Genomic DNA, 11,886 nt, shown 5'->3' with positions numbered 1-11,886 from the left:
CATCAGTGTGGTGATCACGTTTGCGGAAAGGTTAGCTGAGATAAAGTGCTGCAAAGAAGGCCAGTCGCTGTGATTGCGGTTGCCATTAATTTATGTATGTGAACATTCTGCAAAACAATAGAGATGGTGCAGAGAGCAAGTTCCACGGAAGCACAACAATACCACGATGCGTGTATATTGTGCTCTGAGGATCGTGCCCCCAGCATTAGAGTTATTCTTATGTGAAAATTATCCTTGAGTTATTGGGTTTTAAATGATGCAAGTCTCTAGAAACCCATCATCCTCATTAAAGTGATCGATGAGATTCTGATACCTAGGGTTAGATTATCTCTGCTGGAAAGGAGGTCTTGCCCTCCTAGCCTGTCCCAGAAAATTCAGTCACTCCAGGATACAGGAGAAGAAACAAACAAAAAAGGTTTTAGCTTCACTTTGTGCTAGGTTATGCTTATCCACCTTCTCTCATTTAATCCTTACAACTCTGCATGGCTCTGTTATCCACCGTCCACGCCCCCCACCCCCAGCTGATCTTTTGTCAGTGTCTTTTCCTTCATCAGATGAGGAAACTGAGGCTCAAACAGGTTAAGTAACTTGCTTAAGACCCCACAGCTTGTAGGCTGTAGAGCTGGGATTTGAACCTAGGTCAGCTTGACACATAGCTTGCTTTGTTTCTGTACACCAGGATGCCTCTAAGTTATGCTTCTGCTGTTATCTCTGCCATCAGAAATTCAGCAGGGATAACCAGGTGTCTGTCTGTGATGAGGGCGGAGGGCAGGTATTTCTCAATAAGGTATCATTGCTCTTTCATTTGAAGCGGCCTTTGGACAGGGTGATTTTGAAGATTTGTTTAGGTTGCAGCAGTCACACGTTCTCTCCAGACATAATGTCACCATCTGTGGTTAACGTAGCCACGGGATGTCTATCAGTGAAATTCTCAATTAGTGATGCACTTGTGAAATGTTATTTCAGTTGAGTCAGCAGCCTTTTCATTTCAAGGAGTCAAGGAGAGGTTGATGTAGGCAGGGCAGAAAGAGTAGAAAATTGTGACATAGCAGCAAGGGAAGAAAGAGCAAATGCTTTGCAATTCTTTGGGAAAGTGTGATTGTATTTAAGTACTCAATCTCCAAACACAGATGAAGACCTAAAAGCATGAGACGCTGGATACTTTACTCATTGCGAGATGACAGGTCAGCACCTGCCTTGTAAGACAGCGTCCTTGTGAGACTAAGGTGGCTGTGTTCTTGATTAAATTAAAAGTAGAAATGCAATTGAATCTCCTAAGTATGATTTAGGGAACATACACACATTTTTAAAAAATACTTTTGTATCTGTTATCTTCATTTATCTCTGCACAACCTCCCTGCTTCGAACAATCTTCTATGATAGCACTTACGCTCACTGGTTAATGGTTAGTGTATATGTCCATCTCTACCGCCGGTTTATGACTTTCTTCAGGGCAGAGACCCTGCCATATTTATGCACCTATGTAAAGCCCTAGCACTCGGCAAGGTATTGGCTAGGGCTTGTTTCATTGCAAAAGATAGAAACCCACTAGATGCAATTTAAGTAATAAGGGGGCTTTGTTTCCAGGAGCCCCAGGGCAGGGGTGCAGCCACGTCTTGGAGGAACAGGAATCAGGCTCTCTTGCCGTTCCTCATCTCTTGCATCTGTCTCATTAACACCTCCTCCCTGCAGTGTCTTCCATTGCTTCCTGGTCCCCTAGGCTGAAAACCTGGCTGCCAGCATTTCCGAGGAGATGTGCAACTTGTCCAGCCCTGCACTGAAAACCGTATCACTCTGTCCCAATCTGCCCAGTCTCTAGGGATTGAGACTCTGATTGGTCCAGCCTGGTGAGGTGTTCACCTCTAGCCCAATCAACTGTGGCCAGAGGGGTGTGGTCCAATTGTAGGATGGAGGTTGTTCCTATGGTAACCACTTGGCGCGGGCAGTTAAGGAAGAAGGCGCCGTTCCCTGAGAAAAGGGGGGAAGGGACTGGCAGCCCAACAATAGGGGACTGTGTCCCTGTATATACTTGGTGCACCATAAATGCTTACTGATCTGCCTTGCTCTAAATGCTGCAAGATGCTGGCCTTCTTTTTGCGCCGCAAACACACCGAGCTCTTTCCGGCTCCGCGGCTTCCGAGGTACTCGCCTCTCTTCTCCACGCCTTTTCCCCACCTGCACCCTATCGGCCTGGCTAACTCCCGCTCCTCCTTCGGGTCTTCATTTGGATTCGCCACCTCTTCAAATGGTCTTTTCAGACCCCCTTCCAGAATATCCTGCTCAATTTCTTCACAACACCGTCTTGCAGTTACTTGTTTCATTCTGGCCTCCCCAAAGAATGTAAGTTCCAGCATTCCCAGAGGCCCCAAGAGCTCCCCATGCAAAGTAATAAGCCAAGCGGTGGGGACAACTTAGGGGTGGGGGACAGCAGGGGAGTTAATGCCTCACTAGGCAAACCTTTGATCAATGGGAGACGGGGATACATTTTTCCCTTTTACCTCCATGGACTGTCTTGAGATGAAATTGATGCCGGCCCGGCAGGGTGGAGCCTCCTCATGTAGACAGTGGCTCCTTCTCACCACCCCCTCCTCTGCCCCTCACTCCTGCTCTCAGGGATCGCACTCCTTTATAAATTAGTAGCAAATAGGCCTTTGCCCCAGGCTCTGCTTTCTGGGGAACCTGGGCTAAGTTACCAACTCTAACTGGCATACATTAAAAATTAAGTGTATTGGCTTCAGTGCTTAAACCATGTGCCAGAAACCCCGCCTCTCTCCGTCTCTAGACTCTGTTTTGCTCCACTTTGGCTTTATTCTTATTCAGGCTTTCCCTGAATGGAGGCAAGTTGTCACCAGCTGCTCCAGCTTGTTCTCATCTGCAAAGAACACCTTTTTCTTGGTGGTTTCAGCCTAAGTCCAGGACCTGACCCTCATGGGCCCTGATTGGTCCATATAGGGTCACATGTTTTCCTCTGACCCAATCACTGTGGGGGATGAGGACCAAGCCTGGTCTCTTGGGTATTGGCTCCTTTCAAGTTTCAGTGGCAGTGCTAACCTGGGAGAAGGGGCAAGATGAGGCCCAGAGAAATGCCAAATTGGGTGTGGGGGGAGAGGGGAGCAACACATTTACAGATGGCAGGAAGTTTCTCCCCCGCAGTCCCCTCACATCCCCATTCAGCACAGACCCTTGGGGTGGGAGGGAGAAGGGGGGACCTCCAAGCAGTAGGGGTGGGAGGCCAGAGCTGGGGCTGACCAGGCTCACTTCAATAACAGGTGTACTTGGAGCAGGCTCTGTGGCCCAGGCCGTGGCGCAAAGCTCAGGCCCCTCTGACCTTGGCACTGGCCGTCTCCATGGCATGATCAGGGCCTGTCTGTCCTGAAGCTCTCAGAGGCAGAGCCTTCCCAGGGGCCCACACAAACCTCCACCAAAGGCAGAGTCCACTCCGCAGCCAGGGACCCCAGTGGAAGCCACCTGGAGGTTCTGTATTCACTGCAAGCTTTCAGCTTCCCCCTCCACCTGGGACGACCTGAAGAAGTCACCTTCTTGAGGACAGTCAGGACATACCTGGAGGTTCCCCTCTAGGCCATCTGCTCCCACGGGGTCACCAACCCCAACCACGCAGGCCTTCTGGACCTCAGTCCTGCTCTTGCCACCCTCATCATTGCCACTGTGATATGGTGTGTCTGCAGCTCCGCGAGGCTGGTGCCTGTGGAGTTAGCGCTCAATCCCTAATGCCTAATAAGAGTTAACACCCACAACATTTACCGCACCAGGATTGTCTAAGTACTTTTTGCTTATTGATTCATTTCATCCTTATGACGAAGACGCTCTGAGAGCAACGTATTGACCTTGACCAGAACCCGATTTGGAAAAAGTGATCAGTACAAGACATATTGGATGGAGACCTTTAGGTAAATCTGAATATGGACTGGGGATTAGATGATGTAAAGGAATTATTGTTACTTTTGTTGGTCGTGAAAACAATGTGGTGGTGACTGTAGGAAAACAATGTCACTTTTTTTTAGCATAATGAATCATTTAGAGGTTCAATTTGATGATGTCTATACTTTAATTCAATAACAATGATGGCTAAGTGAAGCAAATATAGCAAAATGTTACATCTAGGTGATGGTATATGGGTGTTCATTATACTATCTACTTTTCTGTACATTTGAACATTTTATGATAAAAAATTTTAAAAATTAAACAGGAGGTGAGTAATATTAGTAATCCCATTTCACAGATGGGAAAGCCGAGGCATGGGACGTCATTTAGCCTCCCCAAGGTCACAGAGCCAGAGAGGGGCAGAGCTGGACTGAGCCCCACGGCATGCACTCCTGCCTCCCTCCATACTCAGTGCGTGCTGGCGCTCAGTAAACAAATATTTGTTGACCGGACAACAATGGTTTAAAGGGCTTTGGCCTTTCCACCTCAGACATGTCCCTGGAATGCATGCTCTACTCTGCCTGAATCTTCCAAGAATCTTCCAAGTGGCCTCTGGATTGATTGGGCTCCTGCCCTGCCCCTAGTCTAAAGGTTCGCCACATGGCAGCCAGAGGGACCCGTCCACAAGTGTGATCCGAACCTGGAACTACCCTGTTGAAAACCTTCCTGGGTTTTCCACCTAAGGTTGCTCTAGTGGTGTTGCTTTCTCTTTCATTTTGTTTACTTCTCTGAATAAGTAATAATGCACACAATTTAAAATTCAAAAAATGCAAAAGAAAATCTAGTAAAAAGTGATTCTCTCTCCCACCCATTCAGTCAGCAGGTCCCCTGCCTGGGCCACTCTCCCCAGTGTGCTGTGTATAGAAACGAATCGGGACAGGGGAGGAGGGGCAGGACCTCGTCTGCTCCAACCCCCACCCCACTACCTCCAACCATAGAAACTCCATTTTGTCTCTTTACAGCTTGGCCTTTCGTACAAGAGTTTATTTGAAGCAGGGGGTCCTTGTGCTAGGGAAGGTTAGAAGCCGCTGACTAAACTGATAACAGTATCCTTAGCCCTTCACCTGGCTGGCCCATCTCTACAGCCCTATGCTGTCTCCTCCCAGCCAGCTCAAGTTTGAACCACACCAAGGTACTGTTCCCCATTCATTTCCTGCTCGTCTACAGCTTTGCACATGGCATTGGCAGAATGACCTGCTTTGCTCGCCTTTCTGTTTCTGCTTGGTGAGTTCATCTTTTAAGATCCACCTTGAATATCACCTCCCGTGTTAGTCATCTCTGGGGCTGCGTGACAAGTTACCCTAACACTTTGCAGCTTAAAACAACAAATATTTATTATGACCCACTGTTTGTGAGAGTCAGCAATCCGAGAGTGGCTTCGATGGGTGCTTCTGACTCAGGGTCGCTCCTGAGGTTGTTCCTGAGCTCCTGGCAGGCCCCAGGCTCACCTGAAGGCTTGACTAGGGCTGGAGGATCCGCTTTCAAGCTCACTCACACAGCTGTTGGCAGAGGCTTCAGCTCTTGGCCACGGAGCCCTTTTCATAGGGCTGCTCCTGACACGGCGTCTGGCTTCCTCCAGAGTGCATGGTCCAAGAGAAGGAGACAGAGAGTGGACCCAAGAAGGCAGACTCAGTCTTTTACAAGTTAATCTCGGAAATTTCATATCACCACTTCTACTTTATTCTATTAGCCACACAGACCAACCCTGGTGCATGGTGGGAGGGCACGATAGGGGTGTGAATACCAGGAGGTGAGGATCACGGAGCCCCGCTTGGGCTGCTGGCCATAGCTCCCCACTGCAGTCCTCAGGGCATCAGCACTTTGCACGCACTTCTTGCACAGCTTTTCCCATGTTGTGTTATGGATGCTGTGTCTCAATCCCAGATTACGAACTCTTTGAGGGCAGTGACTAAATCTTATTCCCTTCATTTTTAGCCATACTTGGTGTCTGATATAGGGCACACGTTCAATAGATGTCAAATTAATGTTGACTGCATGATTGAATGAATAAACAAATGAATGAATTAGTGACTAACCCACAGTGGATAGTTCAAAAGACTAGAGGAGATAACACAAACTATTATATGATGAATTTCCCCCGTTTTCTGCTGGTTAGATACCTAAGGAGTTGGCTGCTTCTTTTTTTCTCTGGTTACTTCTCCTTGCCCACCACCCAGTACAGGGACCATCGGACCAAGCTGGACCACCCAGCTTGGTCGCCATCTTGGTATAACAACATCCTATTCCCTCCTTACAGCTGATTGGACCAGGGCTAAGTCCCTGAGCCAAGCTGGGCCAATGGACTTCTTCTTCAGGGAATCTGAATTGGGACTAAGAGAGACCAAGTTTCAGTCTGGCTGCTTTCTTGTCAAGAGAGACGTAACAACTAGAAACTGGCAGGAACAATGCTTTGCTCCATGGCCTGGGGAGCAGAGAAAACCAATCTCCCACCACAGGAGAAAAGAATGCAGAAGAATGAGAGTGAAGAGATGGAGGACGGGTAGCCTAGGTTGCAAAAGTACTCAGCTCCTGCTTCCAGTCCGATCCAAGACCCAGTTACTTCTCCAGCTTGGTCCTCGTAAAGTACCTTTATATTCTTATAATAAATAGGTTATACGCAGTGGTGTGTGGAAGCTAGCTCACAATGGCTCATGAAAACTAACTGTATGTATTTGCTCAATGACATCACATCGGTAGCTTGAAATAGGCCATGGCAGTGGTATTTACACCATAGAAACTGACAAATGCTACAAATCAAGGATCCCTGCTAAAAGCTGGTTATTCAACATTTACAGGACTGAAACATCTGCTGGGCAAATTCCTACTCGTGCTTCTCCACCCAGTGCCTCTCCTGTGAGAAGCCTCCCCGGTGTTTGTGGAAGCCAGTTCTCTGGGTACTCAAAGTGCCTCAGAGACACCAGCAGACAATTCAGAACTCTGAGGGTTAAGTGACATAGGCCAGAGGTTACATATACACCCAACTAGGCAATTGCCCCTAGAGTGAAGTCCACGCTCCTTAGCAAGGCGGCCTAGCCCTCTGAGCAGTGGCCCTTGCCCTCCTGCATCACCAGGCTCTTTCCTACCAGCGCCTTCCTTCCCACTCCCTCCCCACCCCATCCCCACACCCAGGCCTCAGCCTTCTCAACCTCTGGCTCAGGGTCTCTACCCCTAGAGTTGTCAATCATCTGGAGAATCTGATAAAGATCATGGACCTTCTCCCGTAGGCGAAACACACTCAGACACACACAAAATGTTTGCATAGGGTTTCAGGAGTTTCTGGACCAAATACCTTCTTTTCTCTGAAGCCTGTCCTGATACCCAAATACTGTGTGCCCCCGCTTTACCCCCCAAATACTCTATCTCATCACCTCTACAGCTTTTAAATTTATGTTTATTTCTTGAGTCTTTTGCTACCCGAGCAGCTTCTCCAGGGAAGCCCCGATTATTGTCTGCTTCCTGAGCACAGGGATGACTGAGGAATGATGAAGGTGTGTTCTAACACCCAGGTTCTAATCGTGAGATCAGGGTGTAGCTGCAGACACTGCCCGCTGTCTAAGCCCAGAGGTGTGTCACTGAGCAGGGCATCGACATTGCTGAAGGGAGAAGACGCTAACTACAGACAGGCCGGGACACATGCAGAAAGTGTGGAGTGAGGATCGCTACGGCCAGTGTATTCCAGCACCAGTGGGAGGAGGGGCTGGGGCGTGGGGGAGTGCATTGGGCAGAGTGGGGGAGCACCTAGACTGTGGTTCCATGGAAAGAACCTGAACTTTGGGGTCCCAGAGATCTAGGTTCAGATTCTGGCTCTGTCACTTATGGCTTGGGACTGTCAGCAAGTCACTGTCGCTCTGAGTCTCAGTTTTCTCATCTGTCAAAACCTATTTATAGAGTCACTGTTAAGATTAAAAGAGAAAATCTCTATGAAGTGCGTGGGACACAGGAGATGGTCGATAAAAGTTATTGTCCCCTTTTCCTGTATTAGTGTCTTGTTGGTCATACCCAACAGAAGTCAACTCTCTGTTTAATTAAAGCAAAACAAGGAATTTATTTGTAAGAGTGGCAGAGACTCTTAACTGCCCCCCAACTTATTACTCTTTTCTTACATGGTAACATCATTTTAGCTCAGTACACAGTTGCTCAGCTAAACGCTCCACTTCCCCCTCTACCCTCCCTTGCAGACGGGCATGACCTGGTAGTTACGTTTTAGAGTGTTTGGATGTCACCGGAAGTGATATGTACAACTTTTAGGTCATGTCGTAAAAGGGAAGGCACACACTCACCTTTTCTCCTGTCCTCCTGACTGGAACAGGGCTGTGCTGGAGGGGATGGGACAGCCATATTGCCCCATGAGGTAGAAGATGAATGTTGAGGATGCAGAAAGAGCCGGGGGTCCCTCATAACTTCGCAGAGGTGAGGCACTCTACCAGCTTAGAAGCTCAGACTTTTAAGTTCAAGAGAATTCAGCTTCTGTTTGTTTAGCCAGTGGGCTTGTTACAGTAGCCAAACTTATACTCCACCTAATACTCAATGCTATAGACTAAATGTTTTTTGTCCCCCTAAAATTTGTATGTGAAATCCTAACTCCAGTAGATGCCATTTAGAGGTGGGACCTTTGGGAGGTGATTAGGTCATAAGGGCAGAGCATTCATGAGTGGGATTAGTGGCCTTACAAAAGACACCCACACTCCTTTGCCCTGTCCGCCTTGTGAGAACACAGTGACAAAAGGGCAAGCGGGCTCTTGCCAGAAACAGAATCTGCCAGCACCTTGATCTTGTACTTCCTAACCTCCAGAACTGTGAGAATATATTTCTGTTGTTTGTCAGACACACAGTCTATGGTATTTTTGTTATAGCGCCAAACACACTAAGATACTCAGTAAACCATTAAGGAGCTCGTAACATCCAAAAAGAGCCAGACACGTGTTTAGATTGCTTTAGCTTTGGCTCCTGGGAACTCATTCAGTTGGCTCTTGTGTGACCATGTTTCCCTGAAAATAAGACTGGGACTTATATTAATTTTTGCTCCAAAAGTTGCATTAGGGCTTATGTTCAGGGGATGTCATTCTGAAAAATCATGCTAGGGCTTATTTTCAGGGTAGGTCTTATTTTGGGGGAAACATGGTACTTTGATATACACACATCATTTTGTTTTTTTAGTATTTCCTTACATTTGGCACGAGACATTCCAGGCTCATCTTGTCATTTCCATGCCCCGCCCTTGGAATCAGCCATTTCAATAATGATTTTAGTGGTTTTAATGGAGAAAAGAAATTAGAAACCATGACCTGTGTGCCAGGTATGCTTATAGCTATTGAGCTGACAGCTTCTAGGTGTTCCAGCAGCCAGAGCCAGGAAATGCGTGTGTGTGTGTGTGTGTGTGTGTGTGTGTGAGAGAGAGAGAGAGAGAGAGAGAGAGAGAGAGAGAGAATGGCTAATATGTACATCTAATATCAACTTCCATGTATCTATATTTAAAAACCACGAGTTTACACCATTTCTAATTCCAGTCCAACACACAAGGTGTACACTAGTACTTCCCCTTTTCCGTTGGAAGTTGCTTTCTTTTCTGACCATGAGAAACCGGAGCCCATTGTCTTCACTGTTTCCATGTTGGCTCATTCCCTGTGTATGAACCAATCCCCTGACCATTCAGGTCCTGGCTCAGGGCAGGGCCTGCCATGTCCTCAGCCTGACCAAGGGGAGGGGGAGGCCAGATGCACTTTTTAAGGTAAGATCAACCCCTTTACTTTCCCCTGCTCATCAAATGGCCTCTTTGTTACAATTTGGCCTCCAGTTTAGCTGGCGTACAGATGCAGAATGAACTGACCTCCGGGAGAAAAATTTCCTCCTCATCCCTGGGCCACAGGGAAACGGGGAGGGATTTGCCTTCTGCTTTAAGAAAGAAGGTGCTGAGTAAAGGGGCTGGACTGCAGGACACCTTTGAAAGAGGACTCTGGAGGCACAAAACCTGGATGCTTCTTCAGCACTAGCCCGAGGCCTGGGGGTCCTGTCTCTACCAGGGAGCCCGACGCTCAGCTCGCGGCCCATCAGGAGTGTCCAGCTAACCCCCTTCTCATCCCCTGAGCCCATCTTCACGTACAAGTAAACTTGAAGCAGCCTCTGTGCCCGACATAGTCCTGGAGGCTCTGCATAGATGACCCTTTTGTCCTCAGCCATATTAGCAGGAGGCGCCTTTATGGTCTGCATTTTACAGATGAGGATACCAGCTCGGAGCAGTGACTGAACTTGCCCAGGGGCACATGACAAGCGTGGAGGCCAGAACTTCAGCCCTGGCCGACCAGCTCCCCTGTTCCGCTGTCCTGCACCGAACCCCTGACTGCTTCCTTCAGCAGCCTCTTGACCGCCACCTGTCAGTCTGCGGCTGCCCATAGTCCAGTTAGTCCTGGCTTTGTCCCAGGGCTCACAAAAGATGTCAGTGCCAAGCTTTTTAAAAAGTTCTATTATGTTATATTTAACATGTTCAAAGGAAAATATGTAACATACACTTGCAAACTATAAAGTATAATAAAACAATACCCATACCTCCCCTTAAAAATACACTGACGAGTTTTTTTGTTAATTAGGCTTAATCTTTTCTATTTTTAGACATTCACTGTGTTTTCAAAACGCAAAACCTTTCTCAATTTAATCTCGCAACTAGAAACCTGATTATCCCCTGTGGGTTCGCCAGCTGTCTCCCTGTCATCCTTTCTCTGAGCGGCGAGTCCTTGACTACTGTGTGTGTGTTTTTTAATCACACGCACCTCAGCAAATCCTGTGGGTGTTACCCTCAAAACACATCACAAATCTGACCATGTCTTGCCTCCTCCCCTAATCCAAGCCACTGTCATGGTTGGACTAGTGCAGTAGCCTCTTAGCTATTCGCTATCAGGCAACCACAGTGAGCTTTACAAAAAGGGATGGAGGGAGGTCAGATTATGTTCCTCTCCTGCCTGGTCCTGACCCCTGCGATATGCTTGTCCTGCTGGCTCAATCCTGAATCCTCAGTGCTGACCAAGGGGAGGGGGGCAGAGTTCACGGTCTTTGCCATGGCTGACAAGGCCTGACGGGGCGCCTTTCCCTGGGTCTCCTTCTCCCCTCCACCTCAATGTCTTCACATTCCCTGTTCCTTCTGCCTGGAACACTCTTCCCCAGATATGCTCCTGGCTCCCTTCCTCCAGTAGGATCTCTGCTTATTAGCACATTTGCCCAAATGCCCCTTTTATAACACTTTACAAACATGAAATAAATTCACAGATAATAAAACCGTCCTAAGCTTATACTTTAAACAAATCAATAGAATGTACTAAATTTAAAAGATAAATAAAAAAGAAATTAATGTTAAATAATTTAATACGTATTTTAAAGTACAACTCTTCTGGCAGACGTCCACTTTTATACATAGGTTACTATGAATGTAACAGTGACAAAGATGTCATGTGTTGACTCAAATTCCACTAAGATGTGATTTCCTAAAACACTAAACAACTCTTGGTAGAGTCCCAAACCAACCAAAGTATAACCTTCTTTTTCTGTCTACATAGTTCTCGAATTCCTGAAAATGCAAGTGAGCGATAAATCTGTGTACAAAATACCTTGTGTTTGATTATAAAACCAAATTAGTTTCCAGGCTTATACGAGGTCTTATAATTAAGTTCACGAACTTGTTGTAACGCTGTTGCTAACCTTTTTTGATATCAGAGGGATTATTCATTATGAATTTGTACCAACTGGACAAACAGTTCACCAAGTTTACTATTTGGAAGTGCTGAGAAGGCTGCATGAAAAAGTTAGACAACCTGAACTTTTCGCCAACAATTCATGGCTCTTGTATCACGACAATGCACCAGCTCACACAGCACTGTCTGTGAGGGAGTTTTTATCCAGTAAACAAATAACTTTATAGGAATACCCTCCCTACTCACCTGACCTGGCTCCCAATGA

This window comes from Rhinolophus sinicus, chromosome 3, assembly GCF_057876585.1.
Source record: "Rhinolophus sinicus isolate RSI-liver-muscle chromosome 3, RSI-T2T, whole genome shotgun sequence".
Lineage (NCBI taxonomy): Eukaryota > Metazoa > Chordata > Mammalia > Chiroptera > Rhinolophidae > Rhinolophus > Rhinolophus sinicus.
The sequence above is the reverse complement of the archived record's forward strand: the minus strand, read 5'-3'. Positions refer to the sequence as shown.